Source organism: Onychostruthus taczanowskii, unplaced genomic scaffold (genome assembly GCF_017590055.1).
Source record: "Onychostruthus taczanowskii isolate IOZ18803 unplaced genomic scaffold, ASM1759005v1 scaffold196, whole genome shotgun sequence".
Classification (NCBI taxonomy): domain Eukaryota; kingdom Metazoa; phylum Chordata; class Aves; order Passeriformes; family Passeridae; genus Onychostruthus; species Onychostruthus taczanowskii.
The window spans coordinates 194864-213249 of record NW_024499195.1 but is presented as its reverse complement, the minus strand read 5'-3'; the positions used below and the strand labels follow the sequence as shown (position 1 = coordinate 213249).

General features: G+C 40.5%; 1 protein-coding gene across 3 annotated transcripts in view; it reads right to left on the bottom strand.

Annotated features, from left to right (window-relative positions):
• The window catches only part of PALM2AKAP2 (PALM2 and AKAP2 fusion), a 220199-nt gene that overhangs the window by 26739 nt on the left and 175074 nt on the right, over window positions 1-18386 (bottom strand). Inside the window, exon 1 of one of the 3 annotated variants that reach the window (XM_041402286.1) lies at window positions 16625-16644. The exons of the other annotated variants lie outside the window; for them this stretch is intronic. The gene's annotated coding sequence lies outside the window, so the exon portion shown is untranslated. Of the gene's footprint in view, window positions 1-16624; window positions 16645-18386 lie in introns of those variants that run through there. 3 annotated transcript variants of the gene reach the window in all.

Genomic DNA, 18386 nt, shown 5'->3' with positions numbered 1-18386 from the left:
TGCCACCACCCCACCCCATCCCACGTGGGAATGATGCCCCAAGCCACTGTGGCAGCTCCTGTCTCACAATGGCTCTGCACTCCCTCCCTCCCTCAGCAGGGCCTCATGGGGCAGCTGCCACCCCATCTAACTCCAAAAATGTGGTGAACCCCCCTTGATACTGGAGGAAGAATGTTACAGTGGGAGCCTTTGCACAAAGCAGTCTAAAGAAATGGGCCACATGTTTCTGTTTTGGAAACCACCTATTTGGGTGAGCTAAGAGAAAGCAGTAGCAGGGGGAAAAAATGTTCAAAAAGATCCTAGAAATGGAGGGGGCAAGGAGTGAAAATGATGATGTGGAACTCAAGGAAAGAAAAGGTTTCTACCCACAATACTTACATAAACTATACATTTTGATTAAAAAAACCCAAATCAAAACATACCAAAAAAAAAAAAAAAAACAAACCCAACCCAAAATCCAAACCCAAAGTGTTGTATTCTTGCTTCCATGCAAAAAGGTCTTCCTTTTTCATACAGTATTTTATACTGACATTGAAAGGTTTTTATACTAAGGGAAATGTTGCCCAAAAAATTAGAACTTTTCTCTTAATGAAATAAAATTCAAGTTTCAGGGGAAAAAACCCCCAAAACCAAAAAAACACTCAAATCCTGTCACCAAATTTTGAATTTAAGACGTGTCAGGCACATGCTGACACTACCTTGAATAGTTCCACTCACAATGCTACTTGCACCCAAAAAGCAAAACCTGGCCTGTTCCTCTCACAGTGCATTATACAGTGTCTTGAATACAAAGACTGAAACAATATCTGGTTACTAAAATGTGTTAGTGTTGAGTGTCACAGTGACATGCTCTGCAAGAGCTCTCTACGCTCTTCTGTGAGGCAGCCAGACAGTACAATATTTTCTTTCTGAAATGCTGGTTTGTCTCCTAAACACTTCAGAAATCACAAGAGTACATTCAAATGCAACAAAAATCAATGCAACTTCATATTAGCTCCTCCTAAGAACCAGTCAGGGGCTCTTTTGGACTACAGACAGTGACAAGTGATGTAGGGATACAGTGGCAAACAAAGTGCTTACTCAGAGAGCTTGCTATGTGACTTTTTAAATGTGGTTTTCCTATTTCCTTTTTTCATGTTTTACCAAAGAAGTTGTGATTGCATTCATTCAGAAAACACGTGAAAGGCTTTGCAATATTCTTTTGCAAATATCCACCTGAGCCACAGGCTTCAGCTTCCCCATGCGATACACTATAAAGCTCTTTTATCTAATCGAGCTCCAATTTCCTTTTGCTGCTGTAATAAATTAAGGAGGGATAAAAATGGCCCAAGAATTATGACTACTTTAATGATAAACATACATGTGTGACAGGATATTTTAATGATGAGGACACACTCACTTGATACTGTATTTTTCCCTATGTGCCTCTGTAGCTCCAGTATTTTTTTGTGCCCTCAATAACAAATAGGTGAATTTTTTTCCTGGGTAAGCCAAGATCCAAATTTGTAATAAACCTTACTCTTTCCTACTAATTCCAGGATACATAAATTGAAGAGGTATTCTACTGGTAGGAAACCAGCTGATCTTGTAAGCCAGTTATTTTCCCTTGCTTCCTAAAAACACAGATATGGTCCCCCCATGAAAAATTTGTAACCCTAATAACTACATTTCGACCAGTGCTACAGCAGCAAGAAAATCAAGTATCTTCCTTCTTTAATGCTCGTGCAGCTGTTGTAAAAAAGCAACAATAAAACACTGAGTTCTTTTTACAAAATATTTTAATTCCTGCAAAGAACTGAAACTGCACAAAGCACCTGTATGGATAAAGTGATTTATACAGAAATTATTATTTAGGGACAAAAGGCTGCTAACTGAAATATCACCTCTGATTAAGAAAAAACAATGCAGAGTTTATTAGAGCATGATGGTTACACAGCTGGTAGTACAAAAAGCAGCATATATTCAAGTGGTGTAGATGCAGATACTACTTTGTGTGGGGCTGGTTAGCTTCGCTATGAGAGTTCTCTTCAGTTTTACATAATCAAGATGGAAATCTGAATTTACAGGAAGCTGTGTTTATACTCTCATAAGGAAAGTGCAGAACTGCTTGGTACTGCCACACTCCACATTCACACCCCATTTTCAATCAGTTGCAAATAGGGAGAACCAGGAGCTTAAAACCCAGGAGATCAGTAAATTGGCAGTGATTTCAGGTACCAGAACCTGCACCCAAAAGACCATTCTCCTCTTGTCTGCACTGCTGGCTTCTTGTAATGTAGGTCAACCTGAAAATGCAACTGAATTAGAGCAGTAAATGCGTGCAAAAGAATACATTTCATCCAGAAAAATGTGGCTTTATCATCACTCTCATCAGTTCAAATCACACTTCTGATGCTCCTTTCACTTGCAAAATTATTTCCACCTCAAATTAAAATGCCCCAGTAGGTATTATTATTTGTCATGCTGCTTCACTCAGTTCCCTAGGACAGAAAGGACAGCACACTCTGTGTGCAGGCATGGGAAACCAGTGCCACTGAGGGACAGCACTGGACTCAAGGTCAATACAAACCATGTTAAACTGTTAATCAAGCGCACCCACCACAGATGGTTAGTACTTTTTAACTTTGTTACACATTTTTCCTAAGGCTTATTTTTCCATGGCTTGCATCCAAAATCTGCTTTTGCTGAAACAAGACTGAATTCCAACAGCTGGGATACTTGATTTAAAGAGGCTGTGGTGCTAAGTCACTTAAATTGGTAAATATGACCTCGTGAAGCGGCCTCTAATGCTGCCTAAGGAAGCACAATGGTCTGGTGGAGAAATGAAGGGCATACCATCCAACTAACATGTAAGGAACACAGCACCATTAGAAAACTGCCCACACCTGGCAGGCAATTCAATTCATGATAAAAACCTTAAGGAACAGAAGGAGAATTTCTTCTTTACAACTGAAGGTCACAGATGAGGGTCCTGTACCATTGCACTTAGAGAGTCCACTTGGCTAGGCTCCCCACTCAGCTGGTGCTGGTGGAGCTGAACTAAGGGCTTGGCTGTTTATTAGCACTCTCTCACACTCAGCCTCTGGTGTGATGTTGAGTCAAAGAGGAGAAATCCCAGGTGAATAAGGAAAGAGAAATGTTCAGCTTAACAGAGAGCCTAACACCGATACTGAGTTGAGCAGAACACGACTTCTGAATGCATGCATGAAAAATCAGTTTCATAAAATGCTGCAGTTGAAATCTGCCCTGCACATGTCGAGGATGGAACAATTGCTCTGATAAAGCATGATCTAATCCCAGTGGGGAGGGGAAAGGACGCTAAACTAAGCCTTGCTCTTAATACTCTCTAACCCATCTAGATAATGTCAGCACAAGGAAAGAGTGACCTTTACGGGCGCTTGCATGAAAAAGAATAGAGACAAGGGGAAAATTCCTTAGTCTTTTCATCGGGGGCACAGGGTTCCTGTTCCATCTAAAGAATGAATCTACAACTCTCCTATGTAAATGAGAGAGCTCGAGAAAAATACTGGGGTGTTAACCATTTTGGTGAATAAGAAAGGGACCTCCTGAGGAAGGAATTTGGGTTAGGCAGTGGCAGCAGGAAGGCAGTAAATGGAGACAAAAGGCCGGGCAGTTCACTTGCTCTCTGAACACGTATTATGGTTGCTAGGAAAACCTGCTTTAATAGATGTAAGGAACAGAGACAAACCTTCCTTAAACGAACAAATAGAGAGATGTATTAGTATACATCTGAGATGTATATATGATATATTTCTGAGATGTATTAGTATTAAAGTCTTCTGAGGATACAGTCTTTCAGCAGCTGGTACAATCCGATAAATATTTCACAAATGGCAGCCTAACCTCCAATTTCTGATAAAAGATACATGATCTCTATGCTGGAGTTCTTTGACCACTTACTTTTAAGGGCAACAGATTATGAATTGAATGCTTTAACTGAAACAACCGCCTACAAACCTCTGCCAATAAAGACTAAGATTTTTCACTTTCAATTCTCTGTTTCACAAATGTTAACAGTTGGAGGTGATACTGCTTTTAACTATTTCTCCAAGCCTAATTAATACTGAATATCTGAAAGGTATGGCTGTTCAATACCTATTGGAGTTTGACAAGACTACTGCCACAGAGGCTATGCTGGGCTAATAGAACAAATTATGCTCAAAAATGTAAGGCCAAACATCTGTTTCTCTGACACCTGAAGAAAGTTAAGAATTATTGTTGATGTTTTATCTTTATCAGTAGGACGTGTTACAGCTGCTCTCATCCATTAGATTAAGACCCATCACAGCAAAATCTCCTTAAATGAAGGTATGCCTACGTAACTGTGCTTGGGTCTCACCCAGCGGCAGCCTGCTCTGCCAGGAGCACAAAGAACAGGGCAATGTTTATTCACTACAATCAGTGAGTCTTGGGAAGGTTACAGCCTGGGGTCTCAACCAGCCAGCAGGCTGAAGCACTCTGCAGATTGCTTTCTTCACAGTTTTTCAAGGAAATGGAATTATTTTAAAGCTAGAGACTTGTAAAACGCTCCACTGAGAGAGAGCATGTAGTTGCTTTAAAAGGTCCCTATGTAGAATTAGCTTTACCCAAGATGTATTTTAGGCTGCTACCTCCAGACCCAGGCAAAAGCTCATAACTGGAACATTATAAAAAGAAAACTGAAAGGACATGAAAAAAGAGGATATCTAGTCAAGTACTAGCTCAAAAATCACATTATGTAAGTGAAGAGGGGGGAAACATGACGGTGGTCCAAGGATATAACTGAAGTCTGTGTTACACACACAGGTGGGAAGAGAAGCCACTTGCAACAAGAGCGGCACATCACCTCCCCTGCCTGAGTCACACTCTCCACTGTGTCACCATGCCCACTGTCCAGCAGGGAACTACCACACAAAAATGCTTTCACTCCCAGTCCCCTTTTCCAGAAACAGATCACGGAGAAAACAGCATTTGGAGATTTTATCTGAAGATTTTATACAAGAACCAAAACCTTGTAACTCTAGTGGAGTGCAAGTCACAGGGCTCTCCCTCTAAGGGCATGCATGTAATTTAACTTTCTGGATGGTGCATGTAGAAAAATCCCCCTTCAAAGATACATATCAACAAAACGAAATTCGCTATCATTAAATGATAAATCCAATATAGCAAGGATGTTTGACTTTGACATATAATTTCAGTGGAGTTTGACAACCATTTCAACAAATATCCAGCAAATAAGTAATATTTACCAGGAAGTCAGACTACAGCGTCCAAAAAACAGTTTTGCTAGTGAGAGGCCAAAACTGTACAGTCTGTAAAGAAGGAGGATGTTGCTAAATTCTCCACGTGCCATTGCTGTCCCTAGGCTATAAATAGGGCATACCATGTGAGTTTGGGGTTGTGAACAGTTAGCAACTTATCTATGCTTTGCTCATAAGAAAAACTACGCACTTCAGTCATCTCACTATTTCCTGCAGGAGAATATTTCATTGAAAGTGAGATTTGCATAGGCTGTTTTTTTAAAAATCCCTTATTTTGGAAAGATAGTTGAGAAATCCCTGGGATATCTCCTTTCAGCACCTACCACTTCCTCTCCCTCTGCCCCTGCTTCCCTCCTCTCTTCCAAGAAAAAAACTCATTACTCCTTCTTTTTCTGCTGAAAAGGACCTGATTAAAATGACCTACAGCACATCTGGACTATATTAGGATATTATTTTATTAAGGCTTATTGCTTTTTCTTTGGGCACGTGGAGAATTAAGAAATGGTGGAGGAAAATCTTATTACTGAACTGGCTATTCCAGCTCAAACTGCTCTGCTTTAAAATTCCTTCAGATTGCCCAGTCCCTCATATGTGGGTTCTTTTTTACCTAATTACAGAAAATTAAAATAAACAGTGGTTAATTCATTTAATGTTAGCAAGATCACTAAAGCCAACTAAACTGTCATATTAAGAGTTGCTGTACTTCTCAGACAATTTGCTATTTGATAGGAAATGCTTGCTTGGATCTATTTTAAATGGTCATTAAAAGGCTCGACATTAAACAGCAAGCAGCACCTCACATTTCTGTAGAAACACAAGTTTGACACATTCCAGATCAAATTGCTTTACAGAGGGGGGAAGACCAGACCTTCTCAAAAGAGTATTGTTTACAAGCACATCACACAAGCAATAGCTTGGTTTTCAGTATTTTAACTGACTGCATGTACAGGCTATTAGGAGACCGCAAGACACCTTGGCTTCCAGATGTTTTCCCCTAAAATAGCCTTCCTCGTTTCTCAGGAGTTAAAAGAATGTACTATCCTGGTGCATGCACAGAGGTATCAACTGAGTGCCACAGCACACATCAAATGCCATAAAACCCAGGAATGCTGTTACTGCTAAATGTGACTGTTATGAATAAAAATATACCTATTTTTATTTAAGGTTACAGAGAAAAAAAACGGTGGGACCAGTTGCTGTTAAATTAGCTTAATTGTAAAGAGTTCTTTAATTGCCCGTTAATGGTTGGTGATTTAGCCATTGTCCTCCCAATGCTTGCCCCGGAGCTACACCTGGACACGCAGCCCAGGAGAATAGGAGTGGCCTGGGACCACGTACGCAAATGAGAAATGCACCGCTCCAAAATTTTCCCGTTTTCCTAGAAAACCCCTAAAAACAACGAACCAATATAGAATTAGGGGACCCTAGGTGATGTCTAAGGATGGGCGTGAAGTCCAGTGCCTGCTTGGATCCTTTTTGCTTCACACCCTGACCTCAAAGGATGTTCACTAAGGAGGGCACCCGAAGTGTTGGACTGAAAAGCAGGAATCTGCGAATCTCCCGTGAGGACGCAGTCCCCAGCTCTGCCTGCAGACCAGCGGACAGAGCTGCATCACCCTCCTCCTCCGTGCCACTCTTGGGGACAGCGGCGGCGTGGGCGTGACCCGTCGATTTCTCCCCACCTGAGCTGAATCTCTTTAATAAAGGCATTGAAAAGGAGAAAGACCTCCTGCCCTATTTATGTCAGTGACTGCTCACAGTACTGCGCTTAATTTCCTCCAGTGATAAACAACTAAAAGATGAAGCTGAAGAGACACCCTGCAAGTGTCTCTACGAACTGAAATTTGCTTTAATGTCAAGAAGAGTAACACACTCAACTAGTGAGAAACATACCCCTTCAGAGCAACTAAAAACTGAAGCCAGAAGACTTTGCAAGTGTCGTCTGAAGAATACAGACACTGAATGTGCTGGGTGGTTTTCCCAGTTATCACATGCACAGAATATACAAAAGTATATTTTCTCCTTAGAAGCAATATCTTCCTGTATTACGTCTAGGAGAAAGCTGTAAATTTCACTACTGCTCACAGCAAACAAACCAGCTACAATTCAAAGAATTCTACAAGTATCATCTGGAGAAATGGTATTTTAAATACACCTCTCAATATAGAAAGATAAAGATTAAATGTGATAGATAATGTGTGGCAGGTCAGAAACCTTAGCTTGCCCTTTCTCTCTCTTTTGGTAAACTCTGAAGCAAACTCCAAATATGTTGTTTTCCATAAAGGCCTTAGCTTTTTTTGGCTTGTTAAATCAAATTCCTTCCCCAGCTCATTACAGTACTGTGATGTTACAGGCTATGGGAGACCTGTTTTTTTTTTTTTTTTTAAAAAAAAAAAAAAAAAAAAAAAAAGCCCATAACCTCAGTCCATTCAAACAAAGAGTCTCTTTTACATGGAAAATGCCAGTTCACACTACTTAAAAAGAGCATGACTTCACTTAACTTGTAAGGGAGCCACCTCCTTAGAGATATTTTCAAAAGCACTGAAAGCACTGTGTTGGCAAGAGACCTGTTTTCAGGTAGCATAAGCAGGAGTTTACTGTTGTAGGTTTTTTGTGGGTAGGCTTGTTTGTGTTTCTTTTGTTTTCCTTTTTTTTTTTTTTTTTTTTTTTGGTTGTTTTTTGGGGGGGCTTTTGTTGTTGTTTTAGTTTTTCGGATTTTTTTTTTTGTTGTTGTTGGGTTTTTTTGTTTATTTTATTTTTAATTTTTTTTTTAAATTTGGCTTTAGTTTGGATGGTTGGGCTTTATTTTTGGTGGGAGGGGGGAGGCTGGAAGTGGGCTGGCAGGGAGAGCCACAACTCAACAACGCAGCATGTGGCTGGCTTAGTACTAAGCAATTACATGAAGGGCTACTATGAAAGGCACAAGCTCCAAGCAGTAATTAGCAGCAATTTTTACCTATCACAAAACAAAAAAAGGCTGGACTACATTCTTTCCACAGGAGAGGCTGAAATGTTAATGGAAGCACTTAGGCCACCTTTTGTAAGCTGTTTCAGAAGACTCAGGTCAGGGCAGGGGTGCACAGCTTGTAAGGAAAGTACCAGACATATGGAAAACAACTGGATACAAGAAGTGTAAAAAAAAATCTCAAAACACAAACAAACAAAAAACCAAAACCCACCCAAATTTAGAAGGGTGACGGAGAAATTAGGCAGCACTTCTGGAACAACACCATACCTGCTCATTACTGCTGCCTGTGGGCTAGTGACATTTGAGTACCCTTGGATTAAGTTTCCTGGAAGCTTGATAGTTTAAGGTAAAAACATGAGCTGTGCTGACCAGACATCCCCTGCAAAGGCCCTCTGGACTTTGGGTTAAAATGGCTTGAATTCAGGGTCACACATGATGCTAAAAATGACATCGCTCAAGCAAATTTTACTCACTTGAGGAATTACATAATATATTGACTTGCTTTCTTACTTTTAGGGCATCAGCAAAGGGAAGGCACAGCTATTCTTTACCAGCAATTATGAAAGTGACATTTTTGACAGGAGAACCCCTGAAGGCAGTGGTAGCTTACTTCACCAGATGCTCCACAACCTTCCTGAGCCACATTAAATGAGGCATGTCAAGCCTCTACGTTTTTAAAATGGGTGGTAAGAAACTCTTTGTCATCTGTTAAATAAATCTGTGAAAAGAGAATGTAAGTAAGGTTCTCACCAGAAAGAAAAAAAAAAAAGAAAAAAAAAAAAAAGGCACTCAACATCCCTGTCCTAAGCTAAGAGTGGCTTTGGTGAGCCTAAAGTGACAGGAAATACTGTGTGCCTTCATGTAACACTTTCCACACTTTCTGCACAGTAGGGGGATAGATATTTTAATACATAGTTACAGAATTTACAATGTTAGCTATTTTATTCCCTTGGATCGTCCCAGAATTTTACACAATGAAGAGGGATAAGTGTCCCACGGAGAAATAAAATACTCTATTTAAACAAAGTGCAAACAGATTTAAAATGCAATTTCTATAGCTGATTACTGATTAAATATGAAGTTTAGATAACCTTGCCTCATCTGTGGTCAATGAAGGAGCAGAAGGTCACAAGATACTTATCTTCTGTACTCTCCCTGACACCCGGTGTCTAAAGCCCCACATGCCTGGGAGGTCACTGGAGGACAGAGCTGTAACTGGAGCACTCCCCAGGTGTGCAGAAGATGGAGCTCAAGACCCTTGTTTGACAGAGACTCATGGGAATTGTCCATTTGACATGCAAATGTTCAGTTTTCACTGAATCCTAAAGGAGTTGCAATTTTTCTTTTTTTAGAATTACCTGTTTCTCATACCAACCTAGTTTTGGAAAATATATTGATATATAGCAAGAATGAATGGGCTAATGACAACGACGTGTTCAGTACAGCAGTGTAGCTCAGTAGCAAAGGCAGCAGACACACCCTGCTGAACACTTTTCTGCTATACCCGGCCTCAGATAAAGCAACAAGCTTTTTCCCCTCAGGAACTCAGACTCATCATTGCCATCAACTTAAAGTAACTTGGGGTTTTTCTTATTTTTTGTTATTTAGGGGTTTTTTCCCCTTAAAGCATCAGTCCCACCCAAAAGAACCTGAAGTTTATTTAAAAAACAAAAACAAAAACAAAACAAAAACAAAACAAAACAAAAAACAACAACAACAACAAAAAGAAAAACACCAAAAAAACCCCAAAACATTTTAGTGTTCTTGGTTGAAACACAAAATTTGAACAGAAACTCGAAACAGCCGAATGATCAAGAAACAAATAAAAATTAGTAAATCTAACTCAAAGTAGTCAAAGAATACTTAAAAATTATACCTTTTAACTTCAGAATGATTCCTTTTAACTTCCTGAAGTGCAAAGATTCCTGACATTTTTAACCAACTCTTCTGCATGACTATAAGCAGTATACCTCTGGGTCCCTTACATCGTGCCATAATGAAATGAAGTAAGTCTACAAAGATTGAAATGTTTTTGTCTCGTAAAGAGTCTGTACTAGTATCAGAGATCTGCTGAACAACTATTATTATTATGTTCTGGAGATAATCATCAAGGGCAAGATTACAAAAGACAGAGCGCAGGCCTCATCATCTGGGGAAAAAAGGACCCTTACAAAATGATTTACCTGCTTCAGACCCTAATCTTCCAAATGTGCAGCACAAATGCACATTATACCCAAGGATTCTGGGTTTCATGTCTAAATCTGTGTGTATGCAATGTTAGCGTTAAGCAGGGAACTCCTATTTTTTTTTATTCTGCAGATCTGAGGATCCTCAGGCCTGCAGCACATGGAATGCCGGTGCTGAATGGCCGCAAGACTGCTCCCCGCATGCCAAGAGGCCACCTTGAAGGTAGATGAGGTGTGTAAAGCAAGAGTTCAACCAGTGAAAAAAAATTATGTAGGTGTTCTCTGCCAGGGCCTTCACTTTGGGAGACTTCTTTAAGCTGAAACAGCCCTCCTCTGTGAACCTTCACAATACACCATGAGGCACTGGATGTAGGGTTCTGGGAGAGGCCATCCCAGATTTCAGCAGGAGTTTTCAACTTATAGTTTCGATTCAACAAAATTCTTTAAAAATGTGGCAGAACCAGTGATCTGCAGTGTTATATCTCCTAATTAAGTAGTAACAAAATTACAGCATTCACCATCCCTTTCAGCGACCTCAGGCCACAGATGCTTATCAGCCTGAACACCTTCCCACAATGTAGGTAACAGCATGACTTGAACCACAGGGTCATTGCTTCAGTCTTATAAACAGCCAATTCTGCTCTTTTAACTTATGGGAAAAGGGAGAAAAAGGGCGGGGGTGGCGGGGGGAAGGAAAAAAAGAAGTGTTCTTCTTTCTGGAAAGTATACACAAGCTTAACATAAACCAAACAAATCCTCTTGTGCATTCCCTTCCTGTTCAGGGAGTAAATACCCTACCTGACTTTCTGGTCAGCATCCTTACATGACTATTAAATATAAGATGTGCAATTGCAGAAGAAAAAGCAAGTATCAGAACTCTTCCCTTACCTCCTTCTGTATCAACATACCTCACTGGAGGAAGTGTTATTCCTCTCCTCTGTGCAACAGCAAAGCTGCATGCATGTAAGGGAAGGTCTGATGGGCCCAGAGCCACTATATCTGCACATTATTTTTAAAATATAATCTCCACAGACATCTCTATCTGGGACTGTAAAATAAAGAGTGCCCCAGAAGGCTGTCTGCTTGAAGCAAAACTGGCACTTAAGCCTACAACTGCTCAGGTTCACTAAACATTTTAATGATCTCATTCTCATTTTTAATATTTCCTCTAAAAATCTACCCTTACCAAACCAGCGAAGGATTAATTATGGATGGTGAACATCTGAGGGCATCCTGTGCAAGGGGCCAAAGTAAAACAACAAAAATACAGGGCATATGGTAAGGCTTTTAATGCCAGCCTGTCATCCACTGGTTTGGTGTTTTTTCACTTTTAAGTGAATTGCTCCATTCTCCAGTCTTCTCTCCAGGTAAAACATTTCTGACCTAACTGCATGGTTCCAGCAGGATGAAGAGATGCAGGGAGCACATCTCATGAGAGGGGAGGCAGTTTCCTGAGCAGGTGCCCAGCAGATGCCAGTCCAAGCATGCTTCCTCACAAGCCAATTTTCAATCTTTGGCAGAGACAGCTCATAGCAGCAAGGGAATGCAGTTTGACAGAATTCCTTTTTGCAACAAAAACTTTTAAAAAATAAATAGTTTTCTTGGATATTTCCTCATGTTTAAGGGGCTATTTGAAAACAAGCAATTACAAAGAATTTAATCTGGTGAGGACTCTTAATTGTTCTTCCTCCTCCTTCCAAGGAAATTGCACACTTCAAACCCAAAGGCCAGTTTTATTTATTTTACGAGTAAAAATTGGCTCAGTCAGTTCAATTTCTCCTGGCGCTATAGCCAGGCCTCCTGTTCTTACAAAGAAGAACAGTATGAGACAACCAGTATGAGACAGAAATAAAACCAGTTTCTGAGACAGGTGGTACAAACAACAGGCTCACACCTCAAACCTCTCCTTTCCAGAGAGTACCCTCCACCTGAGCTTCACTGAAACTCAAATTTCAGACAGTCTTCACTGTTGCTGCAGCAGCAGGAGAATAACGGCTCAGCATGAATTACCCAAGGACGGCCACCAAAATAAATTCCAATAGGAAATTGTCACACTAAACCTTGATGGGAGAGCAGAGGCTCTTACATTTCACTAGTGCTTTGCATTTTGCAGTGAGGAGGTGCAATGCAGTTGCTTTTTGCTGCCCACTTTCACAGAGGAAGGGGTCCAGTGCCAAGCTCTCATGTTGCTTACTGTCAGGGCCATGTCTTCTTATGACAAAAAAGACTACAGCTTCTTTGGGGAAAAAATGCCGGCAGTGTGTACTTGTACTTACATGAATGTCTACTCACACTGGCTGCTGGGTTAGGTAACATAAGGTGGAAACCTTTAACCCTGGTGAAAACTAAGAGTTTGTGTTCAACCCAACCCAAAGAATACCTGGAGGCCCTCTCTTCATGCCATTTGGATTGAAATTCATGTCCAGTGCTAAAACTGGTCTTCATTCATATCTCCATGCTGAACAGATAAAACTTCTTAAATGATGTGCTCACACTTGACTGCTCTGGAAACTGGGGCTTTGTGGGCATTCTCCATTCAGAAAAAAAATGGCACATGGCATGTTTACTATCCCCTGCACAGCAAACATAAAATACCTTGTCAAAATTACCAGGGATGGAGCAGTAAATGCCAATCAGCTGAGAATGCTATGTGTCATGAAAAGATGAGGGCAGGAAAAACAAGTAAGAAAGGTCATACAGCATCCCACTTCTTTTCCCCAGATACTGAAAATTAATATTTAAGGAGCTCCTTACCTGCTCTCACACAAAAACAAGGAATCTGAAATGAAAAATTACTTAAGTTTGCTGCAAGCCCCTTAGAGGAAGAAAGACTTCCTCTGGTCTCTTCTCCACTTTTTCAGTACCTCTCAAAAGCACTGTCTTACCCACATGCTTTTGTTGTGGGTATGAAGTGGGTGAAAACTCCACAGCCTGTGACATCACGTGTGACCACTGCCAACACCCAGTGTGATTCCTGTAGCCATGTACCACAGTCACTTCACAGTAAACTCTTCTGAGGTTTAAAAGTCTAAAGCTTACTTAAACATCTCTCATTGGAGGGGCATGCAAGCAGAGGAGTGCCTCCTTAGTCTTCAAGGGGAGATAACCCTGCTGACCTGACCTACACTTCACAGTAGGAGTAGGAAGCCAGTCTCCGCTTCTAAAAGCCGTCTTTAGCTGCTCCATGCTCCCTGTGGGGACACAAAAGGGTAACTGAGCAGTACTCTATCAGCTGCCCGATGTCAATGGTCCTGTGCAGGCTCTTGCCTCTCCCTAAACACAAGAAGCTTCCTCTGGAATGATTTTAAATGTTGTTAGCAGTTCATATGACCTGTCATTCCACATGCTGAGGCTGTTTCTCAGCAAACACAAAAGACAAGGAAAAATACCCAAAACCAAACCAGTCCACAACCACCCCAGTTAAAACAAGCAGTTTATTGTGGCAGCAAGGAACCTGTGCACAGTGTTTGTTTTGATTTGTTTAGATAAGGTGACTGGAAACAAAGATCCTCAGGAATTTTGAAAAAGCTGATAGAAAAATGTTTGTTTTAAAACAGACCAAAGTGTTTCGGTAACTCCCAGGCTCCCAGTCTTGCAAGCTGGAGTTATGCTTGTTCATTTCTATTAACCCAGCCAAAATCTAAAGCTTTTTAACTCTGGTGCTGTCTTGCAAAGTTACATGTCCTGCACTGGCAAAACAGAGTGGAATGTTCAGAGTTATGGGAAGCATAATTTCTTTCATGTAGTCAAACTTTCTCCCACATGGTGTTCTTCTAGATGCAGAGCTGCTGTAGCTTGGAAAAGACACAGTACTTTACCTAAACACGTAGACAGAAAATTAAAAAGGAGAGATTTCAACAATCTAGAAAAAAACCCCAAACACTTATTTGCAACAACAGCACCCACTGCCATCTGCCCTCTGCCTAAAAGGAGACCAGTAAGAAGCACAGAACAGCTTATCAACATAAATTGATTATGACCTGTCTTTTACAAACCAAGATTAATACTACAAAATGTCAAACATCCCCAAACTTAGAAAAAGTATATGCATTTCAAGTTGCATTTAATGCTTCTTTTGCTGTAATTACTCAACTGTTATTTCTTCTACACTTAATAATGGCAAATTGGTCAAAACACACCCAACTTTGTTCTCTAACAATTAATTGGTTTCATTAATAGGGTAGCTGTTTTGTTTTTTTCTTAATAGGGTAGCTCTCTTCATGCCACAACAGTAGCAGCAATAACATTACTTTTTGTCAGGGAAAAGACCCTCCAGATTTTTTTCCCCTGACTTCCCCCCTCTCACCCCAAACCCTGAACGTCCTGCCCTTCACCATCATCCAGAATCAGCAGAGTGTTCAGAGGGAATCCTGCATAGCACCACGACGATTCTCACTGGCCAACTGATGTTAAGTTTGTCCTGTGACAGGCAGCAACTTCTGAGGCTAAACTTTGCCAGAGCTTTGCATTTTCCTTGAAGAACTGCTGAACACAGGCAGGCAGGCCACTTCTGGTCTAAAAACACAGCTTAAGCTCATTTCATAAAAACCTTCAATAAATCAATATTCTTGCTTTGCTATGACTTCAGAAGGGCGTGGGAAAGGCAAACACAAGGAAGATGTCTACTGGTCACAGCTAAAGTCTCTGACATACATCTGTCACCAACACAGAATTATGCCAATCAGCAGGACTTAACACAAATGAAGATAAGAACTGTGATGCTTAATCAAATGAGCAATAACATTGCAGGAAATGCTAAGGCATCTTTAACTACAAAAGAAACACAAGCATACATTCCCTGATTTCAGAGATTTTCTAGCATTTAGAGGCAATTACTTAAAATTTTTCTAGCAGCGTATTACTGATAAACTTGTGTCAAGGCACTGGCTTATCTTCCAAGTCATTATAAATTTCCTCTAATGCTCCCTGCTATAAAACTAAGCTTTACTGAATCAATGGCAATGTGCAAAGAACTGTAGATATAATAGCAACACAATATCCTACAAAAATTCAGTATTAAACTTAGCTCATTCTTAAAGTAAACAACTGAAGTATTGATAATAATTATTTTCTCTCTCAGCAAGCGAAATGCGATACAACAACATGAATTCCCCTGAAATTCAGGACACCCCTGAAATTTCACTGCTTTCTGAGACCTGAGATTCAACTATAAAGCTAAACAGGAGAGAACAGGAATAAGCTTGCTGACAGTAAATGCACTGAAAAAAGCACCATGTCACTATAAGCATATTCCTCCTGATGCAACAATATTTTTTTACTTTAAAAATGCTGGGATGGAAACATTTGAACTGTCTTTCACATTTTGGAAGGGGAGGTGAAGAAGAATGCTGAAGGAGATTTACCATAGTGAGGCAGAAAGCCCTCATAAATACAGGACATTCCCAAGAAACACAACTTATCCTAGGACAATGCAGATGCTCAAGTTCACAAAAAAGGAAGAAAAGGTAAGGCAGTCTGAAAGTCAACACATGTGCATACAGGTTTGCACATACCTAATCCTGAAGTCTGTCTGAGACTGTAAAACTCATGGGCACTTTAAAGGAAATATCAATCTGAATAAAATTTGTATAATACCAAAACCTTTTTAAAGAGAGGGCTACAGACCTTTTACTTGTGTGATAACTGACTAATGCACAGAATATGTGGAAGAGCCTATTTTTATTGATAAGAACATTAAAAAAATTCTTAATTAAACTACTTTCATTTTTTAAAAATTATTCTCCTGCGAATTTATTTCTCCTCATTTAAGAACTGATGGTGAAGAGCTCTCTGTAAATCTGTATTCTTGTGTGAAACAGAGAGCTTTTGAAACAGATCTGTGAAACAGATACCCTACTGGGCAGTGCTGCCATATTTGTCAGTTTCTTGTCATTAGAGCTTCAACATATGAATTAGGCACCATACACAGACAGTGCAAACTGTTAAGTATTGACAGACCTCAAATCTTACTATACAAATACTGTGCTATTGGTTATTAGTTTACTAATCTCGGAATTACCTGGGGCAACTGTTTATCTCCTTTTTCTTTTTTTTTTTTTTTAGGGTTGATTTTCCTTCACACTAAGACTTGCCTACATCTTTTGCCAAGACAAAAGGACATTGCAGCAGCTGTAAATATAGTGTGAACACACCTTGTGTACACACAATGTTCATTATGAAGCTCTCTATATATTGCTAATGCTCATTACCTGACAGACGAAGAAGAGGCAGTTGTGGCAGTCTACACTGCTTGAAGCAGTAGATGAGAAGACATACAGTGGCTCCCTGGATGCTGGAGCCCACCCTCCAAGTGCTCTGCCCCATCTGCCTGGGGCATGAGCACTGGTGCACTGCTGTAAGCTACTCCTTCAAGTCAGAATAATGAAGAGGTTCACCACTTGCCAACTGTGCAGCAGACCCTGAGACAACAATCAGTGACATGAGGCCTCCCATCATTTCTGTCACTTAAGAGGAGCTTCCTCTTGGCCATCCTTGAGAACCATAGATGCTCCATGGGGGCCATCTGCCAGAGGCCTTCTTTGCTCCATCACTGCTGAGAGACAAACAGCAGCTGTTGCCTCTTGGAGACTGGAGAACTTGGAATTATGATTATCTATATTAACTTGTGTGTCTGAAACTTCTCTTTTCTTTTTCCCAGAATATTTTGTCTTCCTTTTATTGATCACTGGTTTTCTTCAAGCTTTCTCTTCAGTGCCAGCTGTTCCTCTTCCTCCTCTGGCTTCTTCTATCCACCACCTACTTGCACCTTGACAAAAAACATCTTGCTAAATACATCAAGCAGCATTCCTTCCACGTAGCATCTTGTAATAGCAACATCTAGTGGTTTGAGCCCATTCACCCTGCCTCTGCCCAAGCTCGCTTCCACTGAAGTTCTGTGTATGATCCCTTGGAAATTAATGCTGAAACACAGCTCATCAACTGCCCAGCAGTCCTCCTGCCCGGCTTTTTCCAGGCGCTTACAGATCAATCTCTCACTCTAGTCAAACATCAGCATTGAGGCATTTGTTTTTAATTCCCTCCTCCTATTACAATAATAGCAACAATAAAATCAACCCATAATGATTTCCTGGGCTCAAGTCAACTGCTCAGCAAATTAAGGCTCTAACAATGACAAGAATGCAAGGTTTTGGAAAGCAATTGCAAATGTTGTTCTGGCCTGCGTCCCCTGTTGACAGCTGTCTGTTGGAGCAGTGAGAGGCTCTCTGCTGCAGCATACACTTGGGAATTGCAGTAATCAAACCTGCATGTAGAATGAGCTCGTCCCTTCCTCTTTCTGGCATACCTATTATCTATCTATCTATCTATCTATCTATCTATCTATCTATCTATCTATCTATCTAATCTATCTGTCTGTCTCTGTCTCCACATGTCTAGAGAGAGACAGACAGGAAGCAGTTCCCACTGTGGTAACTCTGTGAGGCCAGAGAACGACTTTATGCACATAAATCTATGCACATGCTATCTCACAGCAAATTCTAAGCCAAGGAAAGGCTGCCCAGATCAAAGTGTTTTCCCAGCCTATACTCCTGTATGAAAAATTGCACAGAGGCAGCTGGAGAAACATGGGATGGTACTACAATTTCATATATTAAAGTATGCAATCTGGTAAGTGCAGAAATCCATAAAGCCATTCTGTCATTCTTTTACAGGGATGATGGGCAGAACAACACCTTGCATATTTCTAGTCCCACCATACCTCTAACCACACTCTAAGCACCTAGGTGTTTCACAATATCACAGGAAATTACCTCAATTTCACAGAGCACTCTCAATATTTTAAAAAATGTTTTCTGCAGCATATCACCCTTCTAGTCCATTTTACAAAACCAAGGACATTCAGCCGTTAAGGCAGTCATCAAACTGGGACAACCTAAAACTGGGAAAATACTTGAAAAAATAACAAGCATTAAGCAGCATGTCAAATATTTGACTCACGGCAAGACTTGTGAA